The sequence below is a fragment of the Mustela lutreola genome, chromosome 4 (assembly GCF_030435805.1).
Source record: "Mustela lutreola isolate mMusLut2 chromosome 4, mMusLut2.pri, whole genome shotgun sequence".
Taxonomy (NCBI): domain Eukaryota; kingdom Metazoa; phylum Chordata; class Mammalia; order Carnivora; family Mustelidae; genus Mustela; species Mustela lutreola.
Genome location: NC_081293.1, coordinates 155,764,032 through 155,779,925, shown reverse-complemented (window position 1 = coordinate 155,779,925; position 15,894 = coordinate 155,764,032). Strand labels below are relative to the sequence as shown.

General features: G+C 40.8%; 1 long non-coding RNA gene across 3 annotated transcripts in view; it reads left to right on the top strand.

The window, feature by feature from the left end:
- Window positions 1-15,894, top strand: part of LOC131829565 (uncharacterized) — a 142,046-nt gene that overhangs the window by 121,690 nt on the left and 4,462 nt on the right. The gene's annotated exons all lie outside the window — the stretch shown is intronic.

The window sequence follows — 15,894 nt, the reverse complement described above, 5'->3', positions numbered from 1 at the left end:
GACTTGTTTCACTTAGCATAATACCTTCTAGTTCCATCCACGTCATTGCAAATGGCAAGATTTCGGGATTTTTTTTGATGGCTTCATAGTATTCCATTGTATATGTATATATCACATCTTCTTTATCCATTCATCTGTTGATGGGCATCTAGGTTCTTTCCATAGTTTGGCCATTGTGGACATTGCTGCTATAAACATTTGGGTGCACATACCCCTTCAGATCACTACAATTGTATCTTTAGGGCAACCCAGTAGTGTACTTGCTGGATTGTAAGGTAGCTCTGTTTTCAACTTTTTGAGGAACCTCCATACTGTTTTCCAGAGTGGCTGCACCAGCCTGCATTCCGACCAACAGTGTAGGAAGGTTCCCCTTTCTCTGCAACCTTGCTAACACCTATCATTTTCTGACTAATTTTAGCTATTCTGACTGGTGTGAAGTGGTATCGATTTGTATTTCCCTGATGCCAAGTGATGTTGAACACTTTTTCATGTGTCTATTGGCCATCTGGATGTCTTCTTTGCAGAAATGTCTGTTCATGTCTTCTGTCCATTTCTTGATTGGATTATTTTTTCTTAGGGTGTTGAGTTTGATAAGTTCTTTATAGATTTTGGATACTAGCCATTTATCTGATATGTCATTTGCAAATATCTTCTCCCATTCTGTTGGTTGTCTTTTGGTTTTGTTCAGTGTTTCCTTTGCTGTACAAAAGCTTTTGATCTTGATGAAGTACCAATAGTTCATTCTTGCCCCTGCTTCCCTTGCCTTTGGCGATGTTTCTAGGAAGAAGTTGCTGCAGCTGAGGTCAAAGAGGTTGCTGCCTGTGTTCTCCTCCAAGATTTTAATGGATTCCTATCTCACACTGAGGTCTTTCATCCATGTAGAGTCTATTTTTGTGTGTGGTGTAAGGAAATGGTCCCATTTCATTCTTCTGCATGTGACTGTCCAATTTTCCCAACACCATTTGTTGAATAGACTGTCTTTTTTCCATTGAGTATTCTTTCCTGCTTTGTTGAAGATTAGTTGATCATAGAGTTGAGCGTCCATTTCTGGGTTCTCTATTGTGTTCCATTGATCTCTGTGCCTGTTTTTGTGCCAGTACCATACTGTCTTGATGATTACAGCTTTGTAGTAGAGCTTGAAGTCTGGAATTGTCATGTCACCAGCTTTGGTTTTCTTTTTCAACATTCTTCTGGCTATTCGGGATCTTTTCTGATTTCATGTAAATTTTAGGATTATTTGTTCCATTTCTTTGAAAAAAGTTGATGGTATTTTGATAGGGATTGCATTAAATGTCTAGATTGCTCAAGGTAGCATAGACATTTTCAAAATGTTTGTTCTTCCAATCCATGAGCATGGAACATTTTTCCATTTCTTTGTGTCTTCCTCAATTTCTTTCATGAATACTCTGTAGTTTTCTGAGTACAGATTCTTTGCCTCTTTGGTTAGATTTATTCTTAGGTATCTTATGGTTTTGGATGCAATTGTAAATGGGATTGACTCCTTCATTTCTCTTTCCTCTGCTTTGTAGTTGGTATATAGACTTGCAACTGATTTCTGTCCATTGATTTTCTATCCTGATATTTCACTGAATTCCTGTATGAGTTCTAGCAGTTTTGGAGTGGAGTCTTTTAGCTTTTCCACATAAGGTATCATATCATCTGCAGAGTGAGAGTTTAACTTCTTCTTTGCCAGTTCATATGCCTTTTATTTCTTTTTGTTGTCTGATTGCTGAGGCTAGGACTTCTAGTACTATGTTGAATAGCAGTGGTGATAGTTGACAGCCCTGCCATGTTCCTGACCTTAGGGGAAAAGCTCTCAGTTTTTCCCCATTGAGAATGATATTCACTATGGGTTTTCATAGATGACTTTCATGACATGTACCCTCTATGCATATACTGTGAAGAGTTTTGATCAAGAAAGGATGTTGTACTTTGTCAAATGCTTTTCCACCATCTATTGAGAGTATCATATGGTTGTTGTTCTGTCTTTTATTAATGTATTGTATCCCATTGATTGATTTGCAGATGTTGAACCAGCCGTGCAGCCCAGGAATAAATCCCACTTGGTCATAGTGAATAATTCTTTTAATGTACTGTTGGATCCTTTTAGCTTGTATTTTGGTGAGAATTTTTGCACCCATGTCCGTCAAAGATATTGGTCTACAGACCAGTATGTCTGGTTTTGGGATCAAGGTAATGCTGGCCTCATAAAATAAGTTTGGAAGTTTTCCTTCCATTTCTCTTTTTTGGAACAGGTTCTGGAGAATAGGTGTTAATTCTTCTTTAAATGTTTGATAGAACTTGCCTGGGAAGCTGTCTGGTCCTGGACTGTTGTTTGTTGGGAGGTTTTTTGAAGACTGCTTCAATCTCCTTACTGGTTATGCATCTGTTCAGGTTTTCTATTTATTCCTGTTTCAGTTTTGGTAGTTTATATGTCTTTAGGAATGCATCCATTTCTGCCAGATTGTCAAATGGGCTGGTGTATAGTTGCTCATAGTATGTTCTTATAATTGTTTGTATTTCTTTGGTGTTGGTTGTGATCTCTCCTTTTTCATTCATGATTTTATTAATTTGGGTCATTTCTTTTTTCTTTTTGATAAGTCTGGCCAGGGGGTTATCAGTCTTATTAATTCTTTCAAAGAACCAGCTCCAAGTTTTTTGATTTGTTCTACTGTTCTTTTGGTTTTTATTTCACTGATTTCTGCTCTGATCTTTATGGTTTCTCCTGCTGGGTTTAGGCTTTCTTTGCTGTTCTTTCAATAACTCCTTTAGGTGTAGGGTTAGATTGTATACTTGAGTCCTTTCTTGTTTCTTGAGAAAGGCTTGTATTGCTATATACTTTCCTCTCAGGACTGCCTTTGCTGTGTCCCAAAGATTTTCAACAGTTGTGTTTTCATTTTTGTTCCATGAATTTTTTTAAAAAAAATTCTTCTTTAATTTCCTGGTTGACCCATTCATTCTTTAGTAAGATGCTCTTTAGCTTCCATGTATTTGAGTCCTTTCCAATGTTTTCAAATGCTTTCAAAGCATTGTGGTCTAAAATTATGTGGGGAATGATCCCATTCTTTTGGTACCAGCTGAGACCTGATTTTTGACCCAGGATGTGATCTATTCTGGATAATGTTCTTTGTGTAGTAGGGAAGAATGTGTATTCTGTTGCTTTGGGATGGGATATTCTGAATACATCTGTGATGTCCATCTGGTCCATTGTCATTTGAAGCCTTTATTTCCTTGTTGATCTTTTGCTTAGATGACATGTTAATTTCAGTGAGGGGACTGTTGAAGTCCCCACTATTATTGTATTATTATTGATGTGTTTCTTTTATTTTGTTATTAATTGGTTTATATAGTTGTGTGCTCCCATGTTAGGTGCATAGATACTTAAAATCGTTATATTTTCTTGTTAGACAGACCCTTCAAGTATGATATAGTGTCCTTCCTCATCTGTTATTATAGTCTTTGGCTTAAAAATCTAATTTATCTGATATAAGGATAGCCACTCCAGCTTTCTTTGGATGTCCATTAGCATGATAAATTGTTTTCCACCTCGTCACTTTAAATCTGGAGGTGTCTTCGGGTTTAAAATGAGTTTCTTGCAGACAACAAGATTTTGTTTGTTTGTTTTGTTTTTTATCCACTCTGATAAAAGTGTCATAAGTGGGGCATTTAGCCCATTTCATTAAGGGTAGTGATTGAAAGATATGAATTTAGTGCCATTGTGTTGCCTGTAACATGACTGTTACTGTATATTGTCTCTTTTCCTTTCTGGTCTGTGTTACTCTTAGTCTCTCTCTTTGCTTAGAGAACCACTTTCAATATTTCTTGTAAGGCTGGTTTGGTGTTTGCAAGTTCTTTTAGTTTTTCTTTGTCCTGGAAGCTTTTTATCTCTTCTTCTATTTTCAATGACAGCCTAGCTGGATATAGTATTCTTGGCTGCATGTTCTTCTCATTTCATGCTCTGAATATATCATCCTAGTCCTTTCTGGCCTTCCAGGTCTCTTTGGATAGGTCTGTTGCCAATCTAATATTTCTACCATTGTAGGTTACAGACCTCTTGTCCTGAGCTGCTTTCAGGATTTTCTCTTTGTCTCTAGACTTGTAAGTTTTACTATTAGATGGCAGGGTATTGACCTATTTTTATTGATTTGGAAGGAGGCTCTCTGTGCCTCTTGGATTTTGATGCTTGTTCCCTTCCCCAAAATAGGGAAATTCTCTGCTATAATTTGTTCCAATATACCTTCTGTCCCCCCTTTTTTCTTCTCCTAGGATCCCAGTTATTCTATTATTGTTTCATCTTATATCACTTACCCCTTTAATTCTCCCCTCACAGTCCAGTAGTTGTTTCTCTCTTTTTCTCAGCTTCTTTATTCTCCATTTATTTGGTCTTCTATATCACTAATTCTGTCTTCTGCCTCTTTTATCCTAGCAGTAAGAACCTCCATTTTTTATTGGACCTCATTAATAGTTTTTTTTTTATTTCAACTTGGTTAGATTTTCATTCTTTTATTTCTCCACAAAGGGATTCCCTAGTATCTTCTATGCTTTTTTCAAGTCCAGCTATCATCTTTATAATTGTCATTCTGAACTCTAGTTCTGACATCTTACTAATGTTTGTAATGATTAGGTCCCCAGCAGTCGCTACTGCCTCTTGTTCTTTTTTTTTTTTTTTTGAGGTGAGTTTTTCTGCCTTGTCATTTTGTCCAGAGAGAATAGATGAATGAGAAAACAAAATGCTAAAAGGATAACAACAATTCCAGAAAAATATACACTAACCAAATCAGAAGAGACCCAAAACCGAGGGGAAAAGAAAGGAACAAAGAAATATGATTAGGCTAGTGAATAAAGCAGAGTAATGATTTTGGGTGTATTTTGGGTGTATTTTGGTCTGTTAGAAGAAACTGCATCCCAAAATTAAAAAAAAAAAAACTATCTATTGATGGGTAAACACAATAAAGGGATCGAATATAACTATAAAGATGAACATTTAAAAAGATTTTTAAAAAGGTATTGACAAGATAAGCAGTTGATTGAAAGAAAAAAATAAAAAGGAGAGAATGTGATCAGGGTAGAGACTAGAAGAAAGCCATATGCTAGATTTAGGGTATATTTTGGTCTGTTAGAAGAAACTGTATCCCAAAATTTTAAAGAAAGAAAAATTTATATGTATACAAATAATAATGTTAAATAAAATGAAGGGATAGAATAGGACTATAAAAATGAAAACTAAAAAAGATTTTTAAAAAAGTATTGGTAAGATAAAATAGTTAAAATAAGTTAAAATAGGAAAGAGGAAACATACAAAAAATAGGGAAAAATATAAAAACTTTAAAACTTTAAAAATTTAACTTTGAAAGACTAAGGAATCATGGGGAAATGGCCATGCATTCTGTGTGCTGTGTTCCCCTAGCACAGGTGTTTTGCAGTTCTCATTCATTAGTGAACTTGGTCTTGGCTGGATGTTCTTGCTGATCTTCTGGGGGAGGGGCCTATTGCAGTGATTCTCAAGTGTCTTTGTTCAAGGGCAAATGTCTTTGCACCACCCTTATCAGGGGCCAGGCTAAGTAATCTGCTCAGTTCCCTCTCGGGAGCTTTTGTTCCCTGAACGCTTTCCATACAGCTTTGGAGGATGGGAATGAAAATGGTGACCTCCCAATCTCCAATCCCAGAGGTGCTGAGAGCCCAGGGCCCTACTCTTCAGTGCACCCTCAGAGAAAAGCAGTCAGTCCTCCTATCTCCCTGGTCTCTGGCCATGCTCCTTGCGGTTGACTGAGCATTTCTGTCTTTGGCATGGGGCCCCATTTGGAGTCTCCAAACCCAGCAGATTCCTGCAGCGCTCTCCCATGCAGCTCCTCCCAAAGGAGGAAGGAGGGGTCTCCCGGGATCTGCTACTTATGGGGTTCTTCCTTGAAGAGCAGTGGCCCGACTGTGCCTCAGATCACAGTTTAATGTAATCTTGAGCTGAGTGCCCCCTTCTTGGCCCCATCTCTGCAGCAGCTTACCTGCTGTGATACCTGGGGGCTCTGCCACACTTAGGCACTCCTGGTCTTTTTTGTGACCCCAAGGGACCCGAGACCACACTGTCCCCCCGCCCCACCTCGCTTAGCCTTGGAGCGACATCCCTCATTGGAGCAGACTTCTAAAAGTTCTGATTTTGTTCTCTGCTGCTCTACCGCTTGCTGGCAGCGGGCTCCTTCCCCCCATCTATCTTCCTGTATATCGCCTCACTTCTCTGCGTGTCCTACCTTCTGGAAAGTGGTCGCTTTTCTGTTCCTAGAATTGCTGCTCTGCTTCTGTTTGATCTCCTGTTGAGTTTGTAGGTATTCATAATTTTTTGATAACTATCTGCCTGAACTCTTGGGACCCAATGATCTTTGGGTCTCCTACTCCTCTGTCATATAATACTCTCCTCCTCCCTTGTATTTTCTTTCATTATTCAATATTGAGAACTTTTCCATGTCAGCATACTGGGAGCCATTTCCAAGTTAATAACTTTAGAAACATATTCTTCTTTTTTGTTGTTGTTTTTTTAAAGATTTTATTTATTTGAGAGAGTGAGAGAGAGCATAAGAGGGGAGAAGGTCAGAGGAAGAAGCAGACTCCCCATGGAGCTGGGAGCCTGACACAGGACTCGATCTGGGGACTCTAGGATCATGACCTGAGCTGAAGGCAGTTGCTTAACCAACTGAGCCACCCAGGCACTCAGAAACATATTATTCTTAATTATTGAGCAGTATCCATTAGGTAGCCATCCCATGAGTGACTTAACAAATCCACTATTGATAGGCATTATATTTTTCAGTTTTTTTCTGAAATGGTGAATTCTGGTAAAAATTGACTGATCTGATAACCTTTGGTGGTAGATAATAATCTATCAGGTGAATCTGCACTTCTTTTTTTACAGCTAGGTAGTCTATTTTAAACTGCCTAAATATTTATTTTCAAAATCTACTTTTTCTGATCATCAGAGTAAGATGTCTTTATTTAAAAAGATATATGTTACAGGATTTTGAATGAGACTTTTCTTTTTGTTACCAAGTTTCAACCAAGGTTCCTAAGACTGAGAACAATAGATGATAGCCCAAAGGTTCAGAGAATTCTAAGAGTAAGAAAATTTTTTGTGACCCTTAGTTTAGCACCCACCTTGCAAGGGTGATATTTAAGGGAATATAGTGGAGTGAGCAAGATTTTTAAAGCAAGCAAGGTTTTTAAAATTAAAATTCAATTATTTAACTTATAGTGTATTATAGTGTTTCAGAGGTAGAGGTCAGTGATTCATCAGTCTTGTATAATACCCAGTGTTCATTACATCATGTGCCCCCCTTAATGTCTATCACCAGTTACCCCATCCCCCACCCCTCCACTCCAGCAACTCTCAGTTTGTTTCCTATGATTAAAAGTCCATTGTGGTTTGTCTGCCTCTCTGATTCTGTCTTGTTTTATTTTTCCTTCCCTTCCCCTATGCTCCTCTGTTTTGTTTCTTAAATTCCACATATAAGTAAAATCATATGGTCATTGTCTTTCCCTGATTGACTTATTTCACTTAGCATATAACCCTCTAGTTCCATCCACATCATTGCAAATGGAAAGATTTCTTTTTTTTTTTTTTTTTTTTTGATGGCTGAATAATATTCATACATGGGGGCTTAAGTGGGTAGGAGAAGAATCAATAAAACAAGATGGGATTGGGAGGGAGACAAACCATAAGTGACTCTTAATCTCACAAAACAAACTGAGGGTTGCTGGGGGGAGGGGGTTTGGGAGAAGGGGGTGGGATTATGGACATTGGGGAGGGTATGTGCTTTGGTGAGTGCTGTGAAGTGTGTAAACCTGGTGATTCACAGACCTGTACCCCTGGGGATAAAAATATATGTTTATAAAAAAATAAAAAATTAATATATATATATGAATATTATATATATATATTACTTTATCTATTCATTTGTTGTTGGACATCTGGGCTCTTTCTATAGTTTGGCTATGGTGGACGTTGCTGCTATAAACATTCTGGTGCACGTGCCCCTTTGGATCACTACATTTGTGTCCTGTAGTGCGATTGCTGGGTCATAGGGTAGCTCTACTTTCCACTTTTTGAGGAACCTCCATACTGTTTTCCAGAGTGGCTACGCCAGTTTGCATTTCCACCTGCAGTGTAAGAGGGTTCCCCTTTCTCCACATCCTCGCCAACATTTGTCATTTTCTGACTTCTTACTTTTGCCATTCTGACTGGCGTGCAGTGGTATCTCATTGGGGTTTTGATTTGTATTTCCCCGAGAAGCAAGAAGCTTAATAGGATTTCTTTTTAGAAGAGAATTTTTGAGTACTATGGGACTGTTCTTTGATGAAGGAAAGCCTAAGCCTGGGGGAGTTTCACAGAATCCTGCTGACAGCTTAGTGTATGTCTCCTAGAGTTTGGGGACTTCAAATGACCTGATTGATGCTATAGGTAAAAAGAGAGTACTATGGTGAGGGGAATGATCTGCTCTCTACCAAATGATGTGGAAGAGGTACATTCATTACTATGGGCCAAGTGGGATCCCAGGAAGGCTTAGACATACAAGGGATCTGACCCAGGCTCAGTGAGCCAAGCAGAGACAGATGTTGGGAGGTCAAGAGGTCCTTTGGAAGCCAGTGCTGTGCAGAGAGTTCAATGAATCCTGTAGGAGGAAGCAGTACTGTGTGAGGGAACCACTAGGAGATTTCCACCGGAACAGTCAGATAGGAGGAACTTGGGACCCCAGTGAGTATGGAGCTACCTTACTAGCCCTCTAGCTTCCACCTGGAATTTTAAATGGCAGAGAAATAAACTTCTGTCTTGTTTAATCCATTGTAATTTGGGTTCTCTGCTACTTGTAGCTGAAACTAAAACTACTTACCTTACCAATCCTATTCAAATACGTTCAGAGAAAAAGAGAAGAATGAAGAATGCTATGTCACTTTCCTTATGAGACAAAGAGTTGAATAAAGACTGTTCAAGCAAAGACAATTATAGACTAATTTCAATTTTACATGTAAACTTGATGTAAACTTCTGAAAGAAAAGTGAGCTAATGCACAGTTCTTTAAAGCACCATATTAAATGTATATGATTATATAAAATTTTCCTACAATTATATAGGTAACTTCTATGCAAGACTATATGGAGGACCCTCGATAAGTTAAAAATATAAAGTATCTTGTCATCTGCGAAGAGAGAGTTTGGCTTCTTCATTGCCAATTTGAATACCTTTTGTTTCTCTTTTTTGTCTGATTGCTGTTGCTAGGACTTCTAATACTGTGTTGAATAAGAGTGGTGAGAGTGGGCATCCTTGTGTTCCTGATCTCAAAGGGAAGGCTGTCAGCTTTTTCCCATTGAGGATGATATTTGCTGTGGGTTTTTCATAGATAGATTTTATTAAGTTTAGGAATGTTCCCTTTATCCCTATACTTTGAAGCATTTTAATCAGGAACAATTGCTGTATCTTGTCAAATGCTTTTTCTGCATCAGTTGAGAGGACTATGTGGTTCTACTCTCTTCTCTTAATGATTTGTTCTATCACATTGACTGATTTGCAAATGTTGAACCTCCCTTGCATCCAGGAGATAAATCCCTCCTGGTCATGGTGGGTAATCTTATTTTTACTTTTTTTTTAAAGATTTTATTTATTTATTTAACAGAGAGAGATCACAAGTAGGCAGAGAGGCAGGGAGAGAGAAAGGTTCCCTGAGGAGCAGAGAGCCCGATGCGGGGCTCGATCCCAGGACTCTGGGATCATGACCTGAACCGAAGGCAGAGGCTTTAACCCACTGAGCCTACCCAGGTGCCCCAGTGGATAATCTTTTTAATGTACTTTTGGATCCTATTAGCTAGGATCTTGTTGAGAATCTTGGCATCCATCTTTATCAGATATATTGGTCTGAAATTCTCCTTTTTGGTGGGGTCTTTGCTTGGTTTGGGGATCAAGGTAATGCTGGCTTTATAAAAAGAGTCTGGAAGTTTTCCTTCTGCTTCAGTTTTTGGAAACAGCTTCAGGAGAATAGGTGTTATTTCTTCTTTGAAAGTTTTGGTAGAATTCCCCAGGGAATCCATCAGATCGTGGGCTCTTGTTTTTTGGGAGGTTTTCAAAACCTCTTGTTTTTTGGGAGTGGTGCTTTTATATGATATATATAATCACTGCTTCAATATCTTTACTACATATTGGTCTATTCAGGTTGTCAGTTTCTTCCTGGTTCAGTTTTGGAAGTTTATAGTTTTCTAGGAATGCATCCATTTCATCTAGGTTGCTTAACTTATTGGCATATAACTGTTGATAATAATTTCTGACGATTGTTTCTATTTCCTTGGTGTTAGTTGTGATCTCTCCCTTTTCATTCATAATTTTAATAATTTGGGTCTTCTCTTTCTTCTTTTGGATTAGTTTGGCCAGTGGTTTATGGATCTTATTGATTCTTTCAAAAAGCCAGCTTCTAATTTCATTGATGTGTTCTACTGTATCTCTAATTTCTATCTCATTGATCTATGCTCTAATCTTGATTATTTCCCTTCTTGTGTGTGGAGTTGGCTTAATTTGTTGTTGATTCTCCAGTTCTTTAAGGTGTAAAGACAGCTGGTGTATTCTGGATTTTTCAGTTTTTTTTGAGGGAGGCTTGGATGGCTATGTATTTCCCCTTTAGGGCCACCTTTGCTGTAGCCCATAGGCTTTGGAGCAAAGTATCTTCATTCTCATTGGTTTCCATGAATTGTTTAAGTTCTTTTTTGATTTCCTGGTTGATCCAAGCATTCTTTTTTTTTTTTTTTTTTTTGAAGATTTTATTTATTTATTTGTCAGAGAGAACACAAGCAGGCTGAGTGGCAGGCAGAGGCAGAGAGAGAAGCAGGCTCCTAACTGAGTAAGGAGCCTGATGTGGGACTTGATCCCAGGACCCTGGGATTACGACCTGAGTTGAAGGCAGTGGCTTAACCAACTGAGCCACCCAGGCGTCCCTGATCCAAGCATTCTTAAGCAGCGTGGTCTTTAGCTTCCAGGTGTTTGAATTCCTTCCAAACTTTTTCTTGTGGTTGAGTTCCAGTTTAGAATTACCATATGATCCAGTGATTCCATTACTATTTACCTAAAGAATACAAAAACACTAATTCAAAAGGACACATGCACCCCTATGTTTATTGCAACATTATTTACAATAGCCAAATTATGGAAGCAGCCCAAGTATCCCTTGATAAATGAATGGATAAAGAAGATGTGAGATATACACACAATGGAATATTACTCAGCCATAAAAAGGAATAAAATCTTGCCATTTGCAACATGGGTGGGCTTGGAGCTTGTAATTTAAGTGAAATAAGTTTGTCAGAGAAAGACAAATACCATATGATTTCATATGTGAAATTTAAGAAAAAAAACAAGCCAAGAAAGAAGGGAAAAACAAAAAACCAGACTCAAGGATAGAGAAGAAACTATTACCAGAGGGGAGGGGAGTGGGTGTGATGGGTGTGAAATAGGGGAAGGGGTTAAAGAGGACTGAGTCATGTAGAGAATTGTTGAATCACTATGTTGTAGTGATTTTTTATTCTGAATTTTAAAATTCTTCTGATGCAATGCCAATGTGGTCGATGTGAAGATTTTGGAGAGCTGAGGGGTGGAGTCCTGGAAGTGTTCTTCAGGGACGTTGGCTGTGGGCAGTAGATCATATGCTGGCCAGTCTTAGCAGAAGCGATCTGTTACAGGGCACTGGATAGCTCATTGAATCTTAGGGATTATTTTATTTGTTGACAGATAGCATTCAGGGCCAGAGTGTTGGTGATGGTCTGTGGCTAAAGTAGGGCAAGAAGCAGTGTTGGCTGGCATGCCAAGGGATTTGGATGGTTATAGAGGGAGAATGGGCAGAGGAGCTGAGCAAAGGATGAGGGTGAGGTGTGGTCCCAGCAGCTGAGAGAGGGGGGTTTGAGATGTAGGGAGTGGTCCATTGTGCCAGCAACTTAGAAGCCTAGTACGTGGAAATCTGATGCCGCAGGGCAGTGGGTGGGGCTCTAGGGAGAGCTCCCCGAGGGTCTGGGGAGGGGGTGGCACCAGCAGCAGAGCCAGACCTAGTGGTGTGAAGGTGTGTGAGGGCAGCTGCACACCTGCTCCCACGCCATCTGGCCCCAGCAAAAGCCCTGTGAGGTTGGTGGGGCAGGCATAAGTTTTCATGTTTCAAAGGGAAGAAACCTGAGGCTCAGAAATGTTAAAAGCCTTGATCTGTGACCAAGCCAGGCCTTGTGGCTCTAAATCCAGTGCTCTCACAGGGTGACCACTGCATCCCACCACGGGCCAGGTGTGGCCCGGCTTTAAAAACTCATCAGGCCGTGATTGGTTAAATTCCTTAACTCTAATTTGCTAGGCAGCAGTAAGTGATGGCACCCGAGAGCATGAAGAACGAAGAAGCATTCTCATAAGAGTACCCCAAATCTGTTGAGTTTTTAGACAATCATTTGTTTGCTTACTCCGTGCCCTAGATACTCTAGGGAGTGCTGTATGGAGATTATCTGAAGCTCACCAGCTTCATGGAATAGGGCCAATAGTAGTGCATTATGGGGACAAAGAAACAGGCTCAAGAAGTAAAATAACTTGCCCTAAGTTACACTATGGGAAGTGGTAGAGCTTGGATGTAACATCTGGGTCAGGGACCTAGCCCCTGACCTCCTCTAGTCCACCTTGCTCTGGATCCTAGCCAAAGAGAGCCAATTCTTGCTGTATAACCCACAGTTAAATACTTGGTTTTCCAACTCTCCAAACTGAATTATTTTGACGATCATTCCTAATGGATAGAAGAGAGAATATGGTAAACATGAGGTGAGCTAAGGAAAACAAATTCAAGGTAAGCTTCAACAATGGAAAGTTTCCCATATTGGTCAGATCTCCAAATGGTGGACAAGAGTCAATCAAAATGCATTTTCAGATTCTCCTGCTTCTAGAATCATCCCCTCCCTCCAATGCACCAAAATACTATAGGACATTTGAGTATTTGCAGAAGGATTCTGCCATTAATTTTGAAAAGATTTGAGCATCTACTGTATGCTAGGCCCAGTGCCAGTTAGGGGCTGGGATGGAGTGGTGAGCAGAGTGGACCAGATTCCTGCCCTCAGGAAGCCTCTAGCTGAGACGGTATTTTATTAGAGTTGGTTCTATGGGTATGGGGGTGAGGCCCAGGGGACATTGGTTTGTGGGGGTGTGGAAGGTCCTCTGGGGCTTATGAGAGTTCAAACAACATCCCCAATGCTGCAAAACTGTTGCCCCCTTTTTGTTAACAAACCATGATTTGCTTCATGTATCCAAACCTGAGAGAGGGTGGGTACCCAGTTCAGGTGAAACCATGGTTGTTTCAAACCTGGCCTTCTTCAATTTATCCTCCATGGTATCACCTGGGGGACCTGTTAAAAACAGACTGTCAGGGCGCCTAGGTGGCTCAGTGGGTTGAGCCGCTGCCTTCGGCTCAGGTCATGATCTCAGGGTCCTGGGATCGAGTCCCACATCGGGCTCTCTGCTCAGCGGGGAACCTGCTTCCTCCTCTCTCTCTCTCTGCCTGCCTCTCTGCCTACTTGTGATCTCTCTCTGTCATGTAAATAAATAAAAAATCTTTAAAAACAAAAACAAAAACAGACTGTCAGACCCCAGCCCCAGATTCAACGAGTCAGGCCTGAGAAGTGGTATTTTTTAACAAGTCCCGGGTCCTGGTGCTGCTGGCCAGGGGACTCCACCTTGCAAAACACGAATCTACACTAATCAGGGTGATCTCTTCTTTCTTCCTAGTTCCTGGCTTCATCACGAGCATGGGATGCACTTCTGGCCAATGAGTTGTAAAGGGATGTTTGTTGGGGGAAAGGTTTTCTGGCTGTCAAGTGGGACACATAGGATCCACAGTTAGAGAAAGACCTGGTGCTGCTTGTTCTTGCGGCTGCCTGCTGGTAGGCATGTCTACCAGAGCTTGAGGGTTGAAATGCTACTAAACCGAGCACGGTGCAGTAGAGGACAGATAGCACCAGCCTTGAAGATGCCTTACATTTGGATGCTTGTTGAGACCATTACTGTCCATACTGTTCAAGCCCTGTGCATCCGAGTTTTAGGTTATGTGTGGCAGACACTTTACTGACTGGTGAACTGAGTACTTCTTATGGGTTAGTGACGTTCTCCTTATTATCAGAAGGAAGTCACCCACGCCCAAGAAGCGGTCCCTACGCGCTATCGGTAGTAGGTTGATCTTGCCATGACTGTTCCTGAGGTGAGGCAAGGAGGGCAATCAGTTTGACCGATCCCAGAGTCACAAACTCATTGGCCCATAAAGACCTCATGGGTTTTAGCAGTGACCCCTCGGAAAGTAACCCTCACCTTCTCCCAATCATGTACACACACACACACACAGGCATGAGTGCACCTGCTTTTTTTCTGATTTGGTCTCTGGCCCCGAATTCTTGACTTGATGAGGTCTGTTTTCATATCGCCACAGGTCTTCTGTGCATGGACTTTGGGGTCTTAATGTCTTTCCTTGATGGGCTCTTTGGCCTACACCTCTGATTCTTGCAGCCCCCTGTCGCCCCTGACGGGGATGTCTGGCTCTATCCCATGCCTCGTATCCTCCAACCCTGCCAATTAATGAACCAATGTGGGCTTGCCTCACCTGACAAGGGATTGGTTTTGGAAGGGTGGTCCTGTGTATGTAGGACAATAAACAATTTGTACATTGCTGTACAGCTTATACGGAGGCTTCTGTTTTCACCTTTGAGATCTTGATGGATCTTTAGAAGCACTCTGATAGGGAGGGGAAAGCAGATATGCTCATTTTCAGGTTAGGGAACTAGAACCAAACCAAGATTATACCCATTTTACAGATTAGGACATTGAAAAAGCCAGGTTTGGTTAACTGGAGTGACCAAAAATCTGTTCCAGTCATACTCTGTTCTCTTTAAGAAGATTTTGAAGCATACAGTTTTTTGGGAAAGTATGTCAAGGTAGTAATTTTTTGGCAGCAATGAAAAATGTGCTCCTGTAGATGATTTACCATAGATATGAGGTGCACAAGCCTACAGAAAGAGAGCATCATCGCTTTTTCTGATGATAGGTTTTATTTTCATTCTTCACCCCCCCATTCACTCCTTAAGGCTCAGCAAGCTGCCTTTCACCGCATCATCCCATTGAAAAGCTCCTGTTAAGTTATGGGGGACTCCTAGGTTGCCATATCCAAAAGGGACTCATCACCTCTCACCTTGCAACAGCATATGACCCAGCGTCCCCTCCATCCCTGAAGTTCTGTCTTCGCTGTGTTCATCTTACACTCCACACTTTCTCCCTCTTTGACCTTTCCTGACCTTCCTTGCAAGGCTCTCTAACTTTGCCTGTTCCCCGGACTTTGTTCTTACCCAGGGTCCTACTATTGGTCCTTTCTACTTCACCTGTCCATATAGTCTGACCGTGTCATACCTACCAGCATATCCCTCTTTCTTGAGCTCCAAAACCACCTGTCCAACCGCCTACTAGACATTTCCATGTCGGTGAACCATTAGCACCATAATGCTTCCTGCAAACCCCACCCATGATTTTCCCCTGCTGAACCTACTCCCCTCCCCATATTCTCTTATCTTCCTAAATATTTGCTTAGTTGCAAGAAACAGGGAGGCATCATTTGTGACTCTACTTCAATTCTGGCATCAAATCAGTAAGTCCTAACAACCTCTTAAATCTCTCTCATATCCATGACTCTTCTCCATCCCTCCTCTGGGGAGCCAAGTTCATGTGGGCATTGCCTCTAACAGTTTCCCGATTCCTTCTATGGTGCCAGTCTTCAGTCTTCTGGTCTACCCTCCCTGTGTCACCAGACAGACCTTCCTGAGTTTGACTTGTGCTTGGCTTGCAAGGTTCTTTATTTCCTGGCACATTCCTGCTTCTTT